The sequence below is a fragment of the Triticum aestivum genome, chromosome 4B (genome assembly GCF_018294505.1).
Source record: "Triticum aestivum cultivar Chinese Spring chromosome 4B, IWGSC CS RefSeq v2.1, whole genome shotgun sequence".
NCBI lineage: Eukaryota > Viridiplantae > Streptophyta > Magnoliopsida > Poales > Poaceae > Triticum > Triticum aestivum.
The window spans coordinates 618,938,838-618,956,878 of NC_057804.1; the positions used below are offsets into that span (position 1 = coordinate 618,938,838).

The window sequence follows — 18,041 nt, forward strand, 5'->3', positions numbered from 1 at the left end:
TAAAAAAAACCCGTTCCCTCTTGGGTTGGCCTCCATGTTATCTTCAGAAGTTTAATAGCTGGACTCGACTACCATGCTGCCCGTGGGAGTGATGGTGAGACGATAGAAGAGTCCACCAGTGGTTAAGACCATTTTGCCCCCATCCTGAGTCTCTCATCACCTGTGGTGCGACTTTCGTGAAAAAGAAGAAGGGAATTTAACATTTTTGTATGACCTATATGGGATGAAAAATTAGTCAGCATTTGCAAAGATTAAACACGAATTAAACTTGTCATCTCAAGATCTCAGCTGTGGAGAAAGGTCTAGTGTTCTAGAATAGAAAACTATACAGTAAGGTAAATAGGCATGAGTAGATCAGGCGCTAGAATAATAATTGTTTCCCAAAGCTAAACCAGGAAAGGGAAAACCCACACAATATTTAGGAAGACCAAAGCCACACAAAAGACGTTTCTAATGAGATGAATATACCCACAAGAAAACAAATTTATTAGCAAATTAACTACTCATTTATACTCAAAATAATAAAAGTGCACTGATGATGTGCATATCCTTCCTGGATTGACTGGTTTAAATTGTTGTCAGTGGTGGACCAAATGCAAGGGCAAATTCATGCCAACTGTGAATAAAAAAGAAAAAGAAAATAGAATAACCTAATTGAGCAACACGCTACCAAGAAAACACTACAAAGGCGGTGTCATGGGGGGGGGGGGGCAAGAGTATATTACTCAAGCCAGTATGAAATTAAGACATGCATACAAACAAGGCTTTGTCATGAGTTCTTCCCAGCATACTGCATACATAATTTGAAGGGGCTTGTTTAAAAAAAGGCGGCATGTTATACTTTGCCACTCATGAGTGGCAAGCACGTTGTTGAAGTTGTATAGCCACAATCAGCATCCTTCAACCGGCTATCACTGGCTTCAAGTACCACCAGATTTTTTGCCCTGAATCATGGGCGCTCTCAGTACACACACACCTCTGAAAAATAGAGAGCACCCATATAAGCTTAAATTGTTTGGCCGAGGTCGGCTTAAAAATAGACTTCTTCCTTGGTTGTTGTAGAACTACATGGCCTGAGTTGCAATTATTTTATATCTGGTATTTTGAATTGCCAGAGTTCATGTTCACCTCCAACCTGCATCAGCAAAATATGCAGGCCTCAGTAGTAAGTATACTGGACAACTCCAGAGCTAATGGAACTGCATAATTTCCATACACCTGCATCAGGCTTGCCGATCAACTACTCGGGTAAGAGTTGAAACCGAGCTCAAGCAGTAAGCAAAAGAAAAAACAAAAAAATCAGTTCAGGAAAAATGTTGCGCCCTTGTTGACAGTATGCAATAATCATACCTAAACACTATGTGCATACATGATGAGAGATGCCACTACATGTCACGGTTGTAGACCAGAAAACAGCTAGCCATTCCTATTGTACAGATTTGCAAGTCTTAGGATGTGGTAAAATTCTAGGTAAGCAGGTTAGCACTGCCGTACTTGTCATTTGGATCAATACGGCTGTTATACATCTCTAACCTCCTCAGTCCATCAGTAAAAGAGCAAACCATGTAAGGCTTGATTCATATAAGTGTGCACATGCAATGCACGTTTCAACTACAACATACTTTTATGATTTTAGATTGAAGACACTATTTAGGAAACACAAAATTCATCAAAGCACCGGAGTTAGTTTTTAGTTCTCCAATATCAACCTGACAAAATGCACTCAAGACTTATCGTAACAAAGAAATAGCAATTGTATAGGAGCACATCTAACAATAAAACTTAATGTATTTCTTGATTCAACTTTATGCAAAAGTTAAGGAACCAATGAAAGAAGAGTGTATACAAGGTTGCATATCAATCTGATTAATTCAAAATGCACATCAAGTAGACACCATTCTTCTTCTTCTTCTTAAACCTTTTGTCCCAAACAAGTTGGGGTAAGCTAGATATGAAACCCTTTCACGAGGACTTCCCAGGAGGCCACCCATCCTAGTACTACGCTCGCCCAGATGGATTTCATACCCAAAGGACAGGCTAGTTTTTACGTTGGCTCGCCAAGCCTATCACGACCCTTATATACAAAACCCTTTCACGAGGACTTCCCAGGAGGTCACTCATCCTAGTACTACTCTCGCTCAAATGGGTTTCATACCGATGGGACTGGCTAATTTTTATGTTGGCTCGCCAAGCCTATCACAACCCTCCTCCTTTAGAGCATTTCTAGCTGCGTCCCTAGAACAGCCTCCCCAGGCATTTTTTTGCGCCGGCGCCGAAAAAACAGCCCAGTCGCGCCCCCAGGATCTCGTTTTTCGCCGGCTTGGGTCGAAATCAGTGCTGGCGGATTCAGGCCGAACCCGACGCGCCGGGAGGCACCCGGGGGCGCCGGGGCGAGTGTTTTGGCGCGAAATAGCCGCGGGCCCGCCACGTCAGCGAGACGGCTGCTTCGTCGACCTCATCGCCTCGGTTCCCGCAGGAATCAATGCGAACCTCCATTGATGCCTCACGGGCGGCGCAGTGAAGACGCCGCCGATGCGCGTCCCGCCCGCATGCGCCACGCGTCCGCCCACATGCCCCCCCACCACCCCGCTTCGGCTATAAAAGGCGCCCCCTCCCCGCCGGTGAGCGCCACAGCCTCCCCCTCCCCCTCCCGTGAAAGCCTTCTCCCTGTTGGCGAGCTCTCCTACCACTCCCCTGTCCACCGACGAGCGAAACCATGGCGGAGAGATACCCAGGCGACGGTGCAGCGGCGAACGGCTTCGGCCGCCAACACCTCCAAGAGCCGGAGGCGCGCCTTCTGTACGAGGCCGAGTACCCGGCGCCCCCCGACATGCGCGTGTCGGGTTCCTGGAGACTGAGCGCCGGCGGCGTCCCGGTGCCGCTGGTGCCCGAAGGGGCGTCACGGCGGGCGGAGATCGCCTGCATCCCCTCCTCGCTGACGGAGGAGCAGCGGAACGAGTCGAGGTACGCGCCCGACAGCGAAACGCTGTGGACGCTGTACTTCAAGCGCCGCCACGAGGAGCAGATCACCTCCGTCAACGGCATCATCCCCCGCGGCCGCCTCAACTCCGAAGGACAGCGTGAGTGGTGGGGCGTCCCCGACCGCACACTTGATGCCGTCCTCGACCATATCGAGACCGACAATGTGTCGCGGCTATAGTACCCGACGCAACCCTCCTTCTCTCGCCGCCGCGACAGTTCCTGGATGCCACGACGAACGGAGCCGGGGTCGTCCTCGTCGTCGGGCTCCGGCTCGCCGGCCCTTCGCCCCGTCAAGCCCGAGCTGGAGGGGACACCGCTCGGGCGTCGCGCTCGCAGCGGCGCCCTCATCATCAATGAGCCCTCACCTGCGACGGCCCCGACGAGGCGCTCTCTCCGCCTGGTCCGGCTGAAGCCCGAGCCGGACATGCTCCCCGTGAAGCCGGAGCATGCCCGCATGGTGGCCCCCGACAACGAGTCCACCCTCAAATGGGCGAGAGAGGACTACGTCTGTGAGCAGGTGCGCCACCAGCGTCGGGCGTACCTGGAGACCCAGGCCCGTAGCCGCTCCGAGGCCCGTCGCCGCGCCGAGGAGGGCGGCGTTATCGTCATCGACAGCGACGACGAGGGCGAGGTCGGGCCGTCAAGCGCTGTCGGCGACCCCGGTGAGGGATGCAGCAGGGACGTCGCAGGTGAGGCGCGCTATGACGACGACGGCGACTACACCCGCTTCTACAGGCTTCTCGACATGTAGACGGCGGCGGCGGCCACGGTGGCGGCAGCGGCTAGGCTTTTTAGTTCGTTTTTAAGTTAGTTCATGCATGTTTTTAAGTTTTTGTACAAATTTCGACGAAAAACGGCCGAGTTCATGCAAAAGTCGCCGAGTTTGCAAAAAAATTAAAACGAACTTCGCCGAACCCGCGGCTACAGTGGGCCTATGACTAGGAGCGAACCGAACCCCAGGGGGCGATCTAGAGCCGGCTCGCCCCCAGGCCGCTCTTTTTTGGCGCCCTGGGGGGGCCGAATGGCTGGAGATGCTCTTACCCGGGCTTGGGACCGGCTATGCCTAAAAGACATAGGCGGTTGCATATCAATCTGATTAATTCAAAATGCACATCAAGGAGACACCATGCAAAAGAAAAAGTATATCATGTACACCAGGATTCAGCATCATGAAGAAACACAAGACTACTTATTTGACAGGGTTCGTAAATCTATATATGAAATGTTAGTTTGAAGTTAACAGCAATGCAAATAGATCTACATCGAGAGAGGTAATTCTCCTGGACGGCTGCATCATAGGCTCATAGTAAATCACAAGATTGTTACTTGACTGAAGTGAAACACCATTTGTAGGCATTAAGGAATGAGATCTGAATTTGTAGGCATTAAAGGAATGAGACCTGAAGCTGAAACACCATCATAGGCTCATAGTAAAGGAAAATTCGTTTCTGATCCTCGGCACAGCTGAGGCCGGAATCTTAGCCCTTGGTTCTTCTCGGGATACACATGTATTCTCGTATTCCTGAGCGTATGCGACTTGTCTTTTCCGCGGGATAGTCGACGTTGGGCCCACGCATTGATTTGGTGCTAGACAGAAATGCCGTACCGGAACGGGAAAAGTGTGGATGGATCAGTTTGTTTCCTTAGCCTACCCGTTCCGCTTGTTTCACGGTCGCACCAAACGATCACCTCCCGATGCAACACGAACCACAGGAGCGTGCGTCACATGAGATCGATCCTGAAAACCAGATTCAGCTTCAATTACGGTATGCCAGGCAGGGAGGGATTGTTTCACAAAACGATAAAGCTAATTTCCTGCCGACTGTTCGTTAGCAACAGGCACGTACAACCTGGCGACTGCTCGATCCGCTCCTCGCGCGCAACAATCGCTTGATCGTTTTTTTATCTCCCGAGCAACAATCGATTCATTTTTTTCCAGTTTCGCGCATGGAAAGTAAAAAAGGCACTTGCAAGAATCGAACCGGGAACCTGTTGGTTGAGGCCATAGCACGCTACCAGCTGAGCTAACTGTCTCCTCTGGTTTTTTATGCAGATTACATGTATTTTATACCTTATTAAATGAGTGGAAAAGAAAAACAACTCGATCCGCTTCTCTCACATGACAAAACCGGAAACTTGTATGTAAATAGCATGGTATTTGATGCATGCGGGCCTAGTAAATTATGATGCAAAGACCATGATAACTTATGGGTAAATAGCACGATTATGCATCGTAGATCTGATAACTTACATACAAATACCATGGTAATTTTGACCCCGAAAAATATATATTGAAACATATCCTGATAATTTTGTCTAAACAACAGGATAATATACACATCAATTTTGTGTAAATAACACAGTAATTTAGGCACGACCTGATAATGTAACAAACACTCGTGGTCACACAAAAGAGCCGGTAAGTTTTGACTGGGGAAAAATTTAGTGGAAAAACAAACCCCGGTAACTTATGTAAATATGATGGTAATATACGCATAATAGAGCCGATAACTCGCATACAAACACTACTGTAATTCTTTTAACCCCAGAATGAAAATTGTTGAAAACAATACTCCCGGTAAATTTTGTGCAAATATCATGGCAATATAAGCAAAACAAAGATGATAACTCGCGTGCAAGCACCATGATAACCTTTCTACCCAAAAAAAATGTTAAATAATCTAGTCCGGTAACTTGTATGTAAATAACATGATAATATAGACACAACAAAGTTGATAACTCACGTACAAACACTATGGTAACCATTTGACCCGAGGAAAAATATTGAAAAACAATCCTTGGTAAATTCTATGTAAATAGGATGGTAGTATACACACAACAAAGCTGATAACCCACGTACGAACACCCGTGGTAACTCCTTTGACCCCAGGATAAAAGTTGTTGAAAATCATACCCCGGTAATTTCTGTGCAAATAACATGATAATATACACACAACATAGCTGATAACTTTGACTTCGAAAATTTTCTCTTTGGAAAACATAACTCAGAATAACTGTTGTGTAAATGACATGATAATTTATGCACTGCAGCCCTAATAATTTAGATACAAATATGACGGTAATATTTCAACACGAGGGGTGCTTGAAACGTACCCTGATAATTACTATGTAAATAGTATGATAATTTATATACCGCTGCCGTGATAACTTTTGTGTAAATATCATGATTTTTTACAGATTGCAAAGCATAATAATTTTGTACAACACCTACTGTAACTCTGACCGAAGAAAAAATATTTAAAATATTCCCCGGTAACTTATGTATAAAAAGCATCATAAGTTACGTACCAGAGTGTTGATAACTTTTGTACCCTCGAAAAAAAACCTGTGTACCCTGGCATGCTATTTACAACGAAGTTACTGGGATATGTCAACAATTTTTACTACGTTAAAGTTACCATAATGTTGTAAATATTAACGGAGCAGCCGAGCCATCTATATAGGATAAAAAATATGAAAGGAAAAAAAGAAAAATGGTTCGTTTTCAGGTCGCGCTAAGTACCAGTACAAATACTATCTAACCTTAATCTAATCACTGGCTTAATCTAGACCGGGTGGTTGCAACTATCTTGGTCTACCAAGAGGTGGTGGGTTTGATTCCTAATTCTGCCAACTTGATTGTTTTTATTGCGCCCGAAGAAAAAAAAAATGGCGTGGATCGATTCCCACATGAAGAGAAGCCGTCCGGATCTTTCGCTAACGCACAGTCCTTCACAAAAACGTATGCAAGAGACTTGACTTACTTCTTTGGAGACAACAAATGCAGCAGCCGTCTGATCAAGAACGCTTGCCGATCCGGATCCCTGGTGATTGTTGAACACCGGCGCCATGGCTGGTCCACCCAGTTGTTCAAGTAGAACAGCTGCACTTTTGGCAAGAGTTCAGTGCTGCCCATCTCCTTAAGTACTGCCAAGCCATCCAAGTGCAAGCGCCGTATGCGTTTTGAAATTTGAAAGCACGGGGCGCATACATGTGCTCATATGGAGGCAGAAGCATTGACACGTGTAGTACAGAATTTAATTTCCTAGCAGCACCCCACATATTCAAAAAATGGCAGCGGGCAAGCACTCACCTTTCCGATTTTGTATGCACATTCAGGCGCCAACATCAGAACAACCATCATGGGGATTTTTATGGTCAACCAGCATCGCACAGTGCGGCCGAAATGCCAATGATGCTCTATCAATGTTTGTTGACACATAATCTCCAGTACTGAGGGTTCTATTAATTATTATCTTGTCATTACACAAAGGATTTCTCGTACATTGCTTGCGAATTTCAGAGTTATCGGTTCAGACATAACAGCTCAACACAACAAGTTTACAGTCAGTAGGATCAAAGCGTGGAAATTCATCCACACGTAGCACACTTGGAAATCCTCGATTATTCTAATTGTACGTAGGTTCAACAGAAATCCTAAGATACATTGGGCATGAGCGGCCTAGTGCACGAGGTGCGTCGGTGCCATGTAACGCTGCAATTCTGGCAAGTGACAGGCTTGCGAGGTTGTTTAGGAACATCACCCCTGTCTGGGCAAGTAGTCCTCTTGTGCCCTGGGAGCTTACATATACTGCAGAATCTGGTCCTCCTGCTCAGGCCTTAATACGTTGCTTTCTCTCTGCTCGAGCATGGTCGTCCAACACCATGTTTCTTGAGTGGAGTTGACACCAGCGAGCGCATCCCAGTTGCCAGATGCGGTCATGTTGTTCTCATTGTCAACCATATCCGGATCGATGCTTCCCACTGGCATACCTGATCCATTGTTCTTTTTGCTTGCTTCTGCAGCTATCTTATCCTCAATCCCTAGACCATCCCTGTTTTCAGCCAAAGGAGATGCCTCTATGATCAGGTCATTGATCTTTGATAGTACCAGCTCGTACGAAGCGACTGACGAGTCTCCGATCCGCACCAGTTCCATAGCATACAGGTACAGAGTCAAACTCCGACAGGTAAATGATTGATTAGCAGCCTGGCCTTTCTGGAAGTGAGCAATGTGTTGTGGCAAGATGTCCCTAGCATCTTTTGTCCACCTTTTTAAAATGTGCCGCTTTGGTATCTCCTGCACGCCAATGTGATCCATCACCTGAGTAAACGAGAAAAGCGAGTAAGTCTGTTATGAAAACATACTTGACAACAGATCACACGTAAGTTAGGAGCGACCAAATAACCCTCAAGGCATGGCAGCAAAGCATCCCCATGTGTGCAAACTGCCCGCATTCACAATCAAATCAATCACCATCGTCGGATATGGTCACCACATATTCCACCTTGCTCCACCTCTCTCGTTTTTCAGCGTCATTGTGCCTTGCGATGTATCTTTTTTTCTTCTCCACTTCCTCAACTTGGTATGATCCACCTTCGAACATATTCTCACCAAATAGTTCAAACATCTTTCTTGTGTAAACCTTACTCGCTTGCCGTTCGATAGCAATGTTTGTCCTCATCACGGCATGACTATGGGAAAGGATCACATGAAAGAGATAATTAGTCATGGTTTTTTGGAACACAATCACGCATACCAAAAATAGATGTAATGATAGAGCACACAAGTAAATCTAACTCAGAATCCTTGTTCTTTTCTCTTGGTAGCTCTCATCTGATTCACGGTCGAATTGAAGCCTCATGTATTGGCGCACAAATACATGCATTGAGCTAGCTGGCGGCATGTAAATCTTCAGCATGTTGTTGGCGCTCTCGCTACGCTGGGTGCTGGTCATTTTCGCACAGAAGACGCCCTTGAAGTATGGCTTCGCCCACTTATGACGTATCTCGTAGAGGTTTCTCATGTAATTGTGGGATTTCAAATTGTATTTCTCAACAAGTGCACCCCATGCAGTCTCAAATTCCTCTTCACTTATCATGTGATTCACGACTTTGTGAAATTCAGCCCTGAACTCGCTTTTGCTTGTGTACAGTGGGCCAAGGTTTTCTTTTGCCTTCTTAAGAATATGCCACTTGCACAACCTGTGGACAGTATCAGGAAGCTCACTTTTGATTGCTATCTCCATGGCTCTTGCTTGGTCTACAATATGGACAACAGAGTAAACATAGTCAAATATTTGCAATTATCTAGTACTACATATCTACATATGCATCGTTTTTTCGAGGTTGGCACAAACCTGTCAATATTGTCTGCGGATGTTTGCCGCCCATCATGTTGATGAATTCAGAAAATAACCATTGGAAGCTCTCCACTTGTTCATCACGCATCAGAATACAAGCTAGTATTATGCTTTGAAAATGATTGTTCACTCCAACGAACAAACCAAATGGCATGTCGTACAAGTTCGTCCGATACGTCGTGTCGAATGTGATAACATCGCCGAAGAACTTGTACTGCAAATTGCTGTTTCCATTTGTCCACATAAGGTCTTTGATTCTGCTCTCCTCATCGCCCTGGACTCTGTAGGTGAATTCCGTGTCGTTCTGCTGAATCTCTTTGAACACGGCTAGAGTTTTGTTGACATCATCATCAGCTTGGTCTCGGCTTATTCGCCCACACAGATTGCGCAATGACCTTTTTGTGAAAGGTACGCCCTGTGATGAACCGAAGAAGCTGCCAACTATGATATACACCTTGTTGAGGTTCACATTGTCTGCCCTAAGTTGTTTCAACAAGTCTTTTGTGTAAACGTCTATGTGTTTGTGGGATGGCTAATGAACCTTTTCTCCGCACGTAAGAGACATGGAATGATTGTGACTTGACCGGTGCTCTACAGTGTACCATCGATTGTCTATAGCTCTTAGTAATCTGACCATCACAGGACACTCGCAACGGCAAGACCGGCTATTCTGTTGCTTAGGGTTTCCTTGCAACATTGTTTCATCTGTCAGTTATAATAAAACAAAATGCAGTGGTTCAAATTATTTACGAAAAATCCAAAATATAAAGATATATGTGAGTTTCAAGGTGCTACCCGAGCATCCACAGATAATCTCTTGCATACATTTAATCCTCTCAACATTTTAACAACTCTTGCCGTATCGTATACCAATCCAAGTTCCCATGAATAGAGGTTACAGAAATCGTACACTTCTCCAAGGGAATCGAAACTCATCCCAATCTCCGGCTTTATTACAATTTCTGAAGGTTTGTCAGCATATTTCCTTATGGTTTCTTTGAAAGGAGTAACTCTACCAGCACATGGCACTCTATCCGGAGCAGCGCGCCCAACTCGCAGCCTGAAATTTGCGAGGGACGCTCTCTTTAAGTTGCTGAAGCTTAGTTACAATCTCAGCAGATTATGACTAGTTTAATATTTAATCTAACATATTTTTGCTTGGATCACTCCAGCTTACACATGTTTATGGACGTAATTTTCACATCTTTTTGTACTGAAATGTGCGGTTTTTGTAATAAGAACACTGAATGAGAGATATACCTCCTTGTCCACCCCGGGGCTTCTGGGTTAACCTTTCCAGTCGACTCAGCGGATTTGGTTGGTGAAAGCGGCCTCTTGCAAGGGGCTCTGTTATGCTAAGAGGAAGCACGGATGTGGCCAACTACAATCGCGCAAGAAGAGTCGGCAGTAGCCGGCGCTGACCGCCGCATGTCCATCAGCACAAGTGGATCTGGCCGCTCAACGTCGGCAGTGACCTCAGTCAGTGGGAATCTACGGCATCATGGGGAAAACGAAGAGCATTCAGCATTTCCCCTTGTTCATGCCTTTCTGGATCGAAAAGAACATAGTACTAAGATATACATCGTACCTATCCACTGGATCTAGCAGAAATTCAAGCCCGTTATGCAATTCTCCACACACATCGCCGTACTTCCCTCCGCCGCCATTCCTTCGCCTTCCACCATTTTACCTGGGGCTGGGGGTAGGGAGTGGGGAGAAGGGTGGGGGCCTGGGTGGAGGGGAATTGCTCATTTTTGCAAACAGGGAGATCGTCATATCTCCGGCTGCCCCACAACTGACCTACTACCGAGCAGCATTTACTGCAACCATGATGGCGGCTTTTTTGCATAAGACGGCGTCCTTACGTGCCTGTTCGGGGATCAAGATTTCTTGACGGACCTGAGCCACGGCCCGGCTCATGGACTTAACAGGCGGTCCAAAAAAGCGTGCCCGAGCGCCAGCGTACAACTCTGTTCACACCGAGCGATATCATTTTCTTCCGCCCGTATATGCTGACATGGACCCACTAGCGCTCATCCCAAGAGCTGTACCAACGCCCAGGATAACGTGTTCAGATGCAGCCCAACTCAGTAACGCCGCTCTCCATAGTAAATCACAACATTGTTACTTGACTGAAGTGAAACATCTTTGAAGAGGTTTCAGCTTCTTACTTTGCGGAGTGAAGAAGATAATCATCAAGTCTTGATTTAAGAGAAAAATTAAGTCGATAACATCAGGACTCCACTATTGTTTGAAAAAGGTCACAAGCTTTGCACTTGTTGCAGGCTCTTCTTCAACTCTGTAGTCTTGACCTTTAGCTGCAGCCTCTTGTTGTTGGCATTCCTCCCTTTGCTTCTTCCGTTGGGTCTTCTTATATATATCCACAATGCCTTTATGTCCTCCTTCTCTCCCTACAAGAAAATATATAGCCGTGATTTAATCAGAATCATGTGCCATTTGACAAAAAATGATTTGCAGTTAACTTATAGCAAACAAATCCTCACTTAGTCCAACCAATCACTGCAATCGTACCATAAGTGTAAGAAAAATGAAAATAAAGAATATTAGGAAGCCCATCTCCCAGGGTGATCGTTGTTGGTATCGAGGATAATTGTGTCAATTGCATCGCAGGGAATTAACTCGAGTGAAGTCATAGAGGTCGAGCATAATCCATATCAGCCTTCTACAAGATGTGGTGTACGGGTCTGTCAGCACAAGATCAAACCTACCGAGGCAAGTCTACTCAAGGGAAAGGAAACTTGCTGAGCATGAAGCATCAACCTGAGGAAGCAGATGTAACTGCTGACTTTTTTACATCGCCATCATATCAATGATGCAAAATTGACTACCCGATCCTGTAGGTTGAAACGTTCAGCAAGATTTCATTGGTTGTAAGTACCATGTTCTGACAGTTTACAAAATTCAGCAATATTTCACAGATTGAAATGGTAGGCTATTCTCAAACCATATAAAATTGATCAAGCAACTACGGGCTAGAAGTTAAATAAACAAAATCTGATATGTAATCAGTAGTATTTCATCTACTCACTGCAATATTGTGTTGCCAAAGGTTCTTGAGGAGCTGCACTTCTTCCTTGAGTTATCTTATATGCGCCTAATTATAGAAGCAGAAGCCACAAATCACCTCATATGAAGAAAAATCTCAACAACTAAATTTGTAACCAGATCGGTTGGGGAAGTGGTACTCACTTGGGCTTTCTCCCAGGTCGTGTTGGTGCTTCCAATCAAAGCTGGAACAAAAAAATCAAACAAAGGTGAGAGAGAGAGTTAGTGTAACGAATGACTTCTCAAGTTTGCAGAAAGTGCAAACCAGATCACCAAATCACAAAAGCCGGCACCTGCTTTACTGCGAGGAGCTCGCCAGTGTCCAGATTCATCCGTAGACATGCCCGAATCCACCAGAGCCAATCATCTCACCCCTCCGACCACCATGCGACGGGACGGCGTAGAGTGCGGCGGCTCCCGCGGCGAATGGAGCAGGAGGAACGGCTGGGATCAGATAAAGACAACCAGACACGCCCCCTCCCCCTCCCACGATGCGCCTGCGCGCGCCGGGAGGGAAACCCTAGCCGCCAGGCCCTCGGCTCTTCCTCCCTCTCCTCCTCCCCGCCACCGCCGACAGGCGCTGACGGGCAAAGCCCGGATGGCGCGGCGGCGGCGGGGCCCTTCCTCCTCCTCTGCCTGTGGAAGGCCGGCGCGGGGCGGCGACTCGGGTGGCGGTGCTCGGCTATGAAGGGCCGCGCGGCGCAGCTGCGTCGGGGCGGCCGGTCGGTGGCGCTCTAGCGTGGAGGCGCGGGTGGCTGCAGCTCCGCGGCCAGGTGGGGCGTGCTTGCAAGGGTCGGCTGTGGTGAGCGCCTCATTCTAGATCTGGATCGGGGGGATCTCCAGCCTGCTGCAGGCGGGCGGCGCGGGCTATGGCAGCATGGGCTGGCCAATGCCGGTGGTCTCGGCTACTGGTGGTGGTTAGTGCGGTGGTGTGCCACGGAGGGGTGGTCCGGTGGCGGTTGTGGCTGGAGTTGCCTAGTCCGGGGGCACAGATGGTGCGTGTCGGCGGGGCGGCGGTGCTCGGAGCTGGGTGTCGGCCCTCCTCGGTGGCGGTGGGTGGTGGCAGCGGGCCTCCTTCCCCTGGCTCGAGGCTGAAGGCATGGCTGTGAGTTGGGGCTCGTGCTCGGGCGGATCTGGAAGGGCCCGGGGCGAGTCGGAGTTTGCGCTCCCGGTAGGTGTGCCTGGGCTCGATCCGGGAGGTGCCCATGGGCGCTGAGGTCGGCGTCAAGGGCCACGGACATGGCATCGTGCGAGCGCGCTCGGCGACGGCCGTCGGGAGTCACGGGGCAGTGTATTCCCCAGCCCACCAAGACCGGCTAGAGACACAGGCGTGGGCGGCTCCTACTGTGGAGGCGTCGACCCATACTCCGAGACTGATGCCGGGCTAGGAGAGAAAGAAGATCCCTTTTACTTCTCCTACCATGGTGGATGCATCGTGATGTGGACGTTTTGTGGAGCCTTGGACATGGATGCCGGGGTGGCGGCCCCGGAAGGCGGTCCGCAGGGTTGGCTCTCCGGCGGGCACCATGGCGACGGTGATGGCATTCTTTCTTGGTCGAGTGGGCGGCAAGAGGTGATGCAGCGGGTGGGTAGGGCACGCTATTTGTCTCTGACGATGGCGGCGCCCCGATCCGGATCTGGAGTTATGGGCGCGTCGCGCTGGCCCTGGAGACCTCGTTCGGTGACACGGGGGAGTTGCCAAGCGAAAGCTCCGCACTTTGTCGCCTACGATGATGACGCTCGCGGGCGCCGTTATCTTCATGAAGACGTCGTCGTGGTGCTCCTCTCCGTGTCCGGGTTCCGGGTGAAAACCTATGTTTGTTCGGGACTCGGCAACGGCGACGCTTAGCGTCGTTCTCCCTCCTGGGGGTGTTGTCGTGGAACTTAGGTGATATAGGGCTTCGTGTGGTGTTTCTCAGTTCCTTCTGTACTCTATTTCGGTAGCGTTGTAGCGTGTGCGTGATACGGTTAGCCTGGGGTCGGCATTGTTTGAGGGCTATCCCATCCCCTTGTATCGTTCGGCCGTGTACTCTATGTGGTTGGTGCTTTATATATAAAGCGGGGCGAAAGCCTGTTTCGAGAGGAACGGCTGGGCGGCGAAGGGCGCAGCGGCTCCCGCGGCGAATGGAGAGGGAGGAACGGCGGGGCAGCGAACGACGCGGCGGCTCTCGCGGCGAACGGAGCTGAGGAACGGCGGGGCGGCGAATGGCGCGGCGGCTCCCGCGACGAACGGCTGTGGGAGGAACGGCGGTGCGGCGAACGGTGCGGCGGCTCCCGCGGTGAACAGCTGCGGGAGGAACGGCATGGCGGCGAACGGTGCGGGAGGATCGGCGTGCGGAGGCCCCTGCCCGTGTTGTGGCGTCCGTTGCGAGGAGGAGGATGAGGAGCGGGCGAGAGGTCGAGGTCGTGCGGTCGTGCGGGCAGCGGTATTCTTTTTGAACGGCGGGGCAGATTAGCGATTGATGGATCGCAGTGGCTTAATTTGTGGTTTGGAGCGTTAAACACAGAGGATTATGGGTCATTAGATATTGATGATGAATGGATGTGATTGTTTGAATCTGCCTCCTTCTTTTTTTTAAGGAGTAGTAGATGTAGTGTTGGGTGGTGAATGAGTTATGATCTTTGCGATGATTAAATAATCACCGTCGGATGAAACAAAATGCAGTTGTCTGCTCTTGTTTATGTGTAGGTCGCTACCAAGCACGGGCCTCCATTGCAAAAGCAAATCAACCATCTCTGGAAGATGACCAATGGAACATTTAGTTATGTGTGTGTATGCTTGAAGAATTACATTATTGTAACAATGAAGATATATCAAACAGAACTTTTTCTAAAGCCCACTTTTGACCTAAGAAATTCAAGAAACAAATCCATCAGGGATGGTAACATTCTTTTAGAATAAGAAAAGAAATAAATCTAGAGGAATAGATATGAGAGTGGTGTGTTTTAATTATATTTGCATTTGAAAGAAAATTAGTAAGGTACTAAAAGACTTTAGCACATTTCACAGAAACTCCAGCATGATAGCTTCTCATTACAAACTCATATGTGGTTTTCACTTGTTATAAAAAGTTGGTGATGCCACTTGAATTGTTAGGGTTGCGGCACAAGTGCATGGTGTAGGGCCGACTTACGTTGTAAGGTGCGACTCTGCACAATACATGCATTATCTTTTCTATATGTTGAATTATTATGATCTTTCTCAGGGCCGGTCCTGAGATTTTGGGGGCCCGGGGCGAAACCAAAACTGGGGGCCCTTAGTATAAATAATATAGTAATAATAATGGATATATGCGTAGATAAAATGTTACGAATAAACACTTAAATGCATCAAAAACAGTATACATATGAAGTAATTATACATAATACCTTAAAAAAATCAATCCTCGACGCAAAGTTACTTATGATGGGGTTGATGTCAATCTAAGCCAACAACTTTTCTCAATGCATAACGTCGTCAAACCATTTAAACTCTCTTACTTATTGTCTCAAATAGTTCTTCAATAATTATATCTTTGGAAAGCTTCTTTCTGCCGATGCAACAGTTTTTTTTTTCTCGAATACGCAAAGCTTGCGTATCATTGCATTGATAGAAGAAGTGAGAATGATTACAGGAGGTGGTACAACACATGGCACGGACGCAAGGGGCGTGACCATGGTGCCCGAAACGGAGAGATGAGAGATGCACGACCCAAACAAAGAAGAACACGGCTAAACTCTCCGACCAGAGAAGCAAACCAATCTACAACTAGACAACCAAAACTCGGAAGCCCGCACCGAGGACGCCGCGAGCAACCAAGACGACGCCTTCAAGAAGGAGAACGACACCGAGACGCTGTCGTCGTCCGATCCGGAAACCCAGACCTAGGATTTCCCCTGATGCTCGAAGAGGGGCACAGAACGGCCATGACAAGGCCTCCAGGAAGGTGACGACACCCGCGGGCGTCGCTGCTGCCAGCAAAAGATGCGGGCTTTTGCCCTGGCCAATTCCAAGCAATCCCAAGTCGTCGGAACACGAGTCGAAGAGGAGGTCGTTTGGTGTAGGCAGGTGCTGCGACTGCAGGAAGGGGAGCCACGCACGGCGCCAAAGGAGGCACCGTGCATCGCCGGGCGCGCGAACTCCGGAGGAGGATGAAGATGCGTGGCTGCGCGGAATGAAGTGGGGATGGGACGGTGACCATAGCCCCGGAAAGCCAGGATCTGGAAGGAACGGAGATCCGAGCCACCGGGACCGGAGCAGCAGGGACGCCGGTGGGCCCAGGGAACTGGAAGGGGACGCAGCACCCCGAGCATGCCGGTGACGAAGATGCACCGGGATGGATGGCCAACCAAGACACCTCAGGGCGGTGATGGTGCGGATATGCCGAGGAGACAAAGAGCCAAGAGAGCCGGAAAGAGCGCAGCTTTCGAGGCTAGTCGGGTCCGAAGCCGCGCCGGCCGGACGCTGGAAGGGTGCGCAGGTCCATTGCCGCCGGGCTGAAGCCGCCCCTGCGGGGTGAGGGGTGGCGAGGTGGTGGTGTTGAAGCGGATTCGCGCGCAGCCAAACCCGGCCGACGTGCCAAAGAAGGCAGACACCGATGGGCACAACAGCAGCTTCCATGGTCGGCCCTCGAAGAGGCGGACCTGAACTCGTGGGTGGGTGGGGGTCGGAGGGGGAGGAGCCGTAGCTAGCAGGGCCCAGCGGAGGCCGGCCGGCCGGAGCACCGCAACTAGCCGGAGAGGGCGACGAAATCGCGTTGGGGCGGACCAGGGCATCACCGCGAGGAACTGTGGCCGGGGCAGTCCACCCGCGCCGCCAGCAAGCAGGGGAGGCCCGGGGAGGCCGCTGTCGCCGCCGGAGGAGGAGGCCGCCGCCGCAGCCGGCCCAGATCTGGCGCGAGGGGAGGGTGGGCGTGGGAGGGGGGGAGGGGCGCATGAGGAGGAAGGACATGACCACCGCCGCCATCCCAGGGCCCGGCGCGGCTTCGCCGGACGGCCCTCCGGCGGCGGCGACGCGGAGGTGAGCGGTGGGCGGGCGACAAGCACTGGCGGCTAGGTTTCCCCCGAGTCGCCTGGCTCGGGCGACGCGGAGAACTAACCCGCCGATGCAACAGTTATATGCCTATAAATAAGATGATAAGCAACAGAGGCATTAGGATAAAAAAACGACTTCCCTGACATGCTAGAAATTCACATAGTACACCATATGATGGAGTCAATTTATAATCTTCAATTCCAAAAAAAAAAGAAGGCAAAACAGGGTGTCCATCAACACTTGTAGATTGTGCATGTGCATCTGTCGAATAATTGTTCTATCAGGGACACTTACATTTTTATCACCTATATTAATGTCAACAGTTTCCTCTTGTTAAGATTCAGAATTCCCATCAATTTGATTCCCTTCCTCCACAAAACTCGCTAATTCACCATTTGAAATCAATGAAGCATATTACTCTTGATCATTTTATCAAGAGCGCCTCTCTCATGTATCAATTCATCAACATATTGTATCTTTTTTCACCATACTGGAAATAAATAAATAATTGGGCATGAAAGGCTGATCGGTATTCGATACTAGGTACAGCATGTCAGCGCCTGAAGGCGGGAAAGAAATCCGCGGCATGTACTGAGTACTGACTACATCTCGCGATCGGGGGCGCCCGGGAATAGAGATCGCATCGGGGAGACGGCAAACTGGCGATCGATTAGGATGGAAATTATAAGAGAGAAAGAGCATACTGGCGTGCTTATTATCTGGAAAAGGACGGCGTAGAATCTGGGATTGCTAGGTGGCGGAATAAAAAGAATCGCTATGTTCGCCTCCATCCAAGCCTGATTAGTGATTACCTTGCTAAGCCACGCCCCCTAAAC

At 49.0% G+C, this 18,041-nt stretch overlaps 1 pseudogene; it reads right to left on the reverse strand.

Moving 5' to 3' along the window:
* LOC123090290 (ankyrin repeat-containing protein At5g02620-like) overlaps positions 1-18,041 on the reverse strand; it is a 165,704-nt pseudogene that overhangs the window by 25,203 nt on the left and 122,460 nt on the right.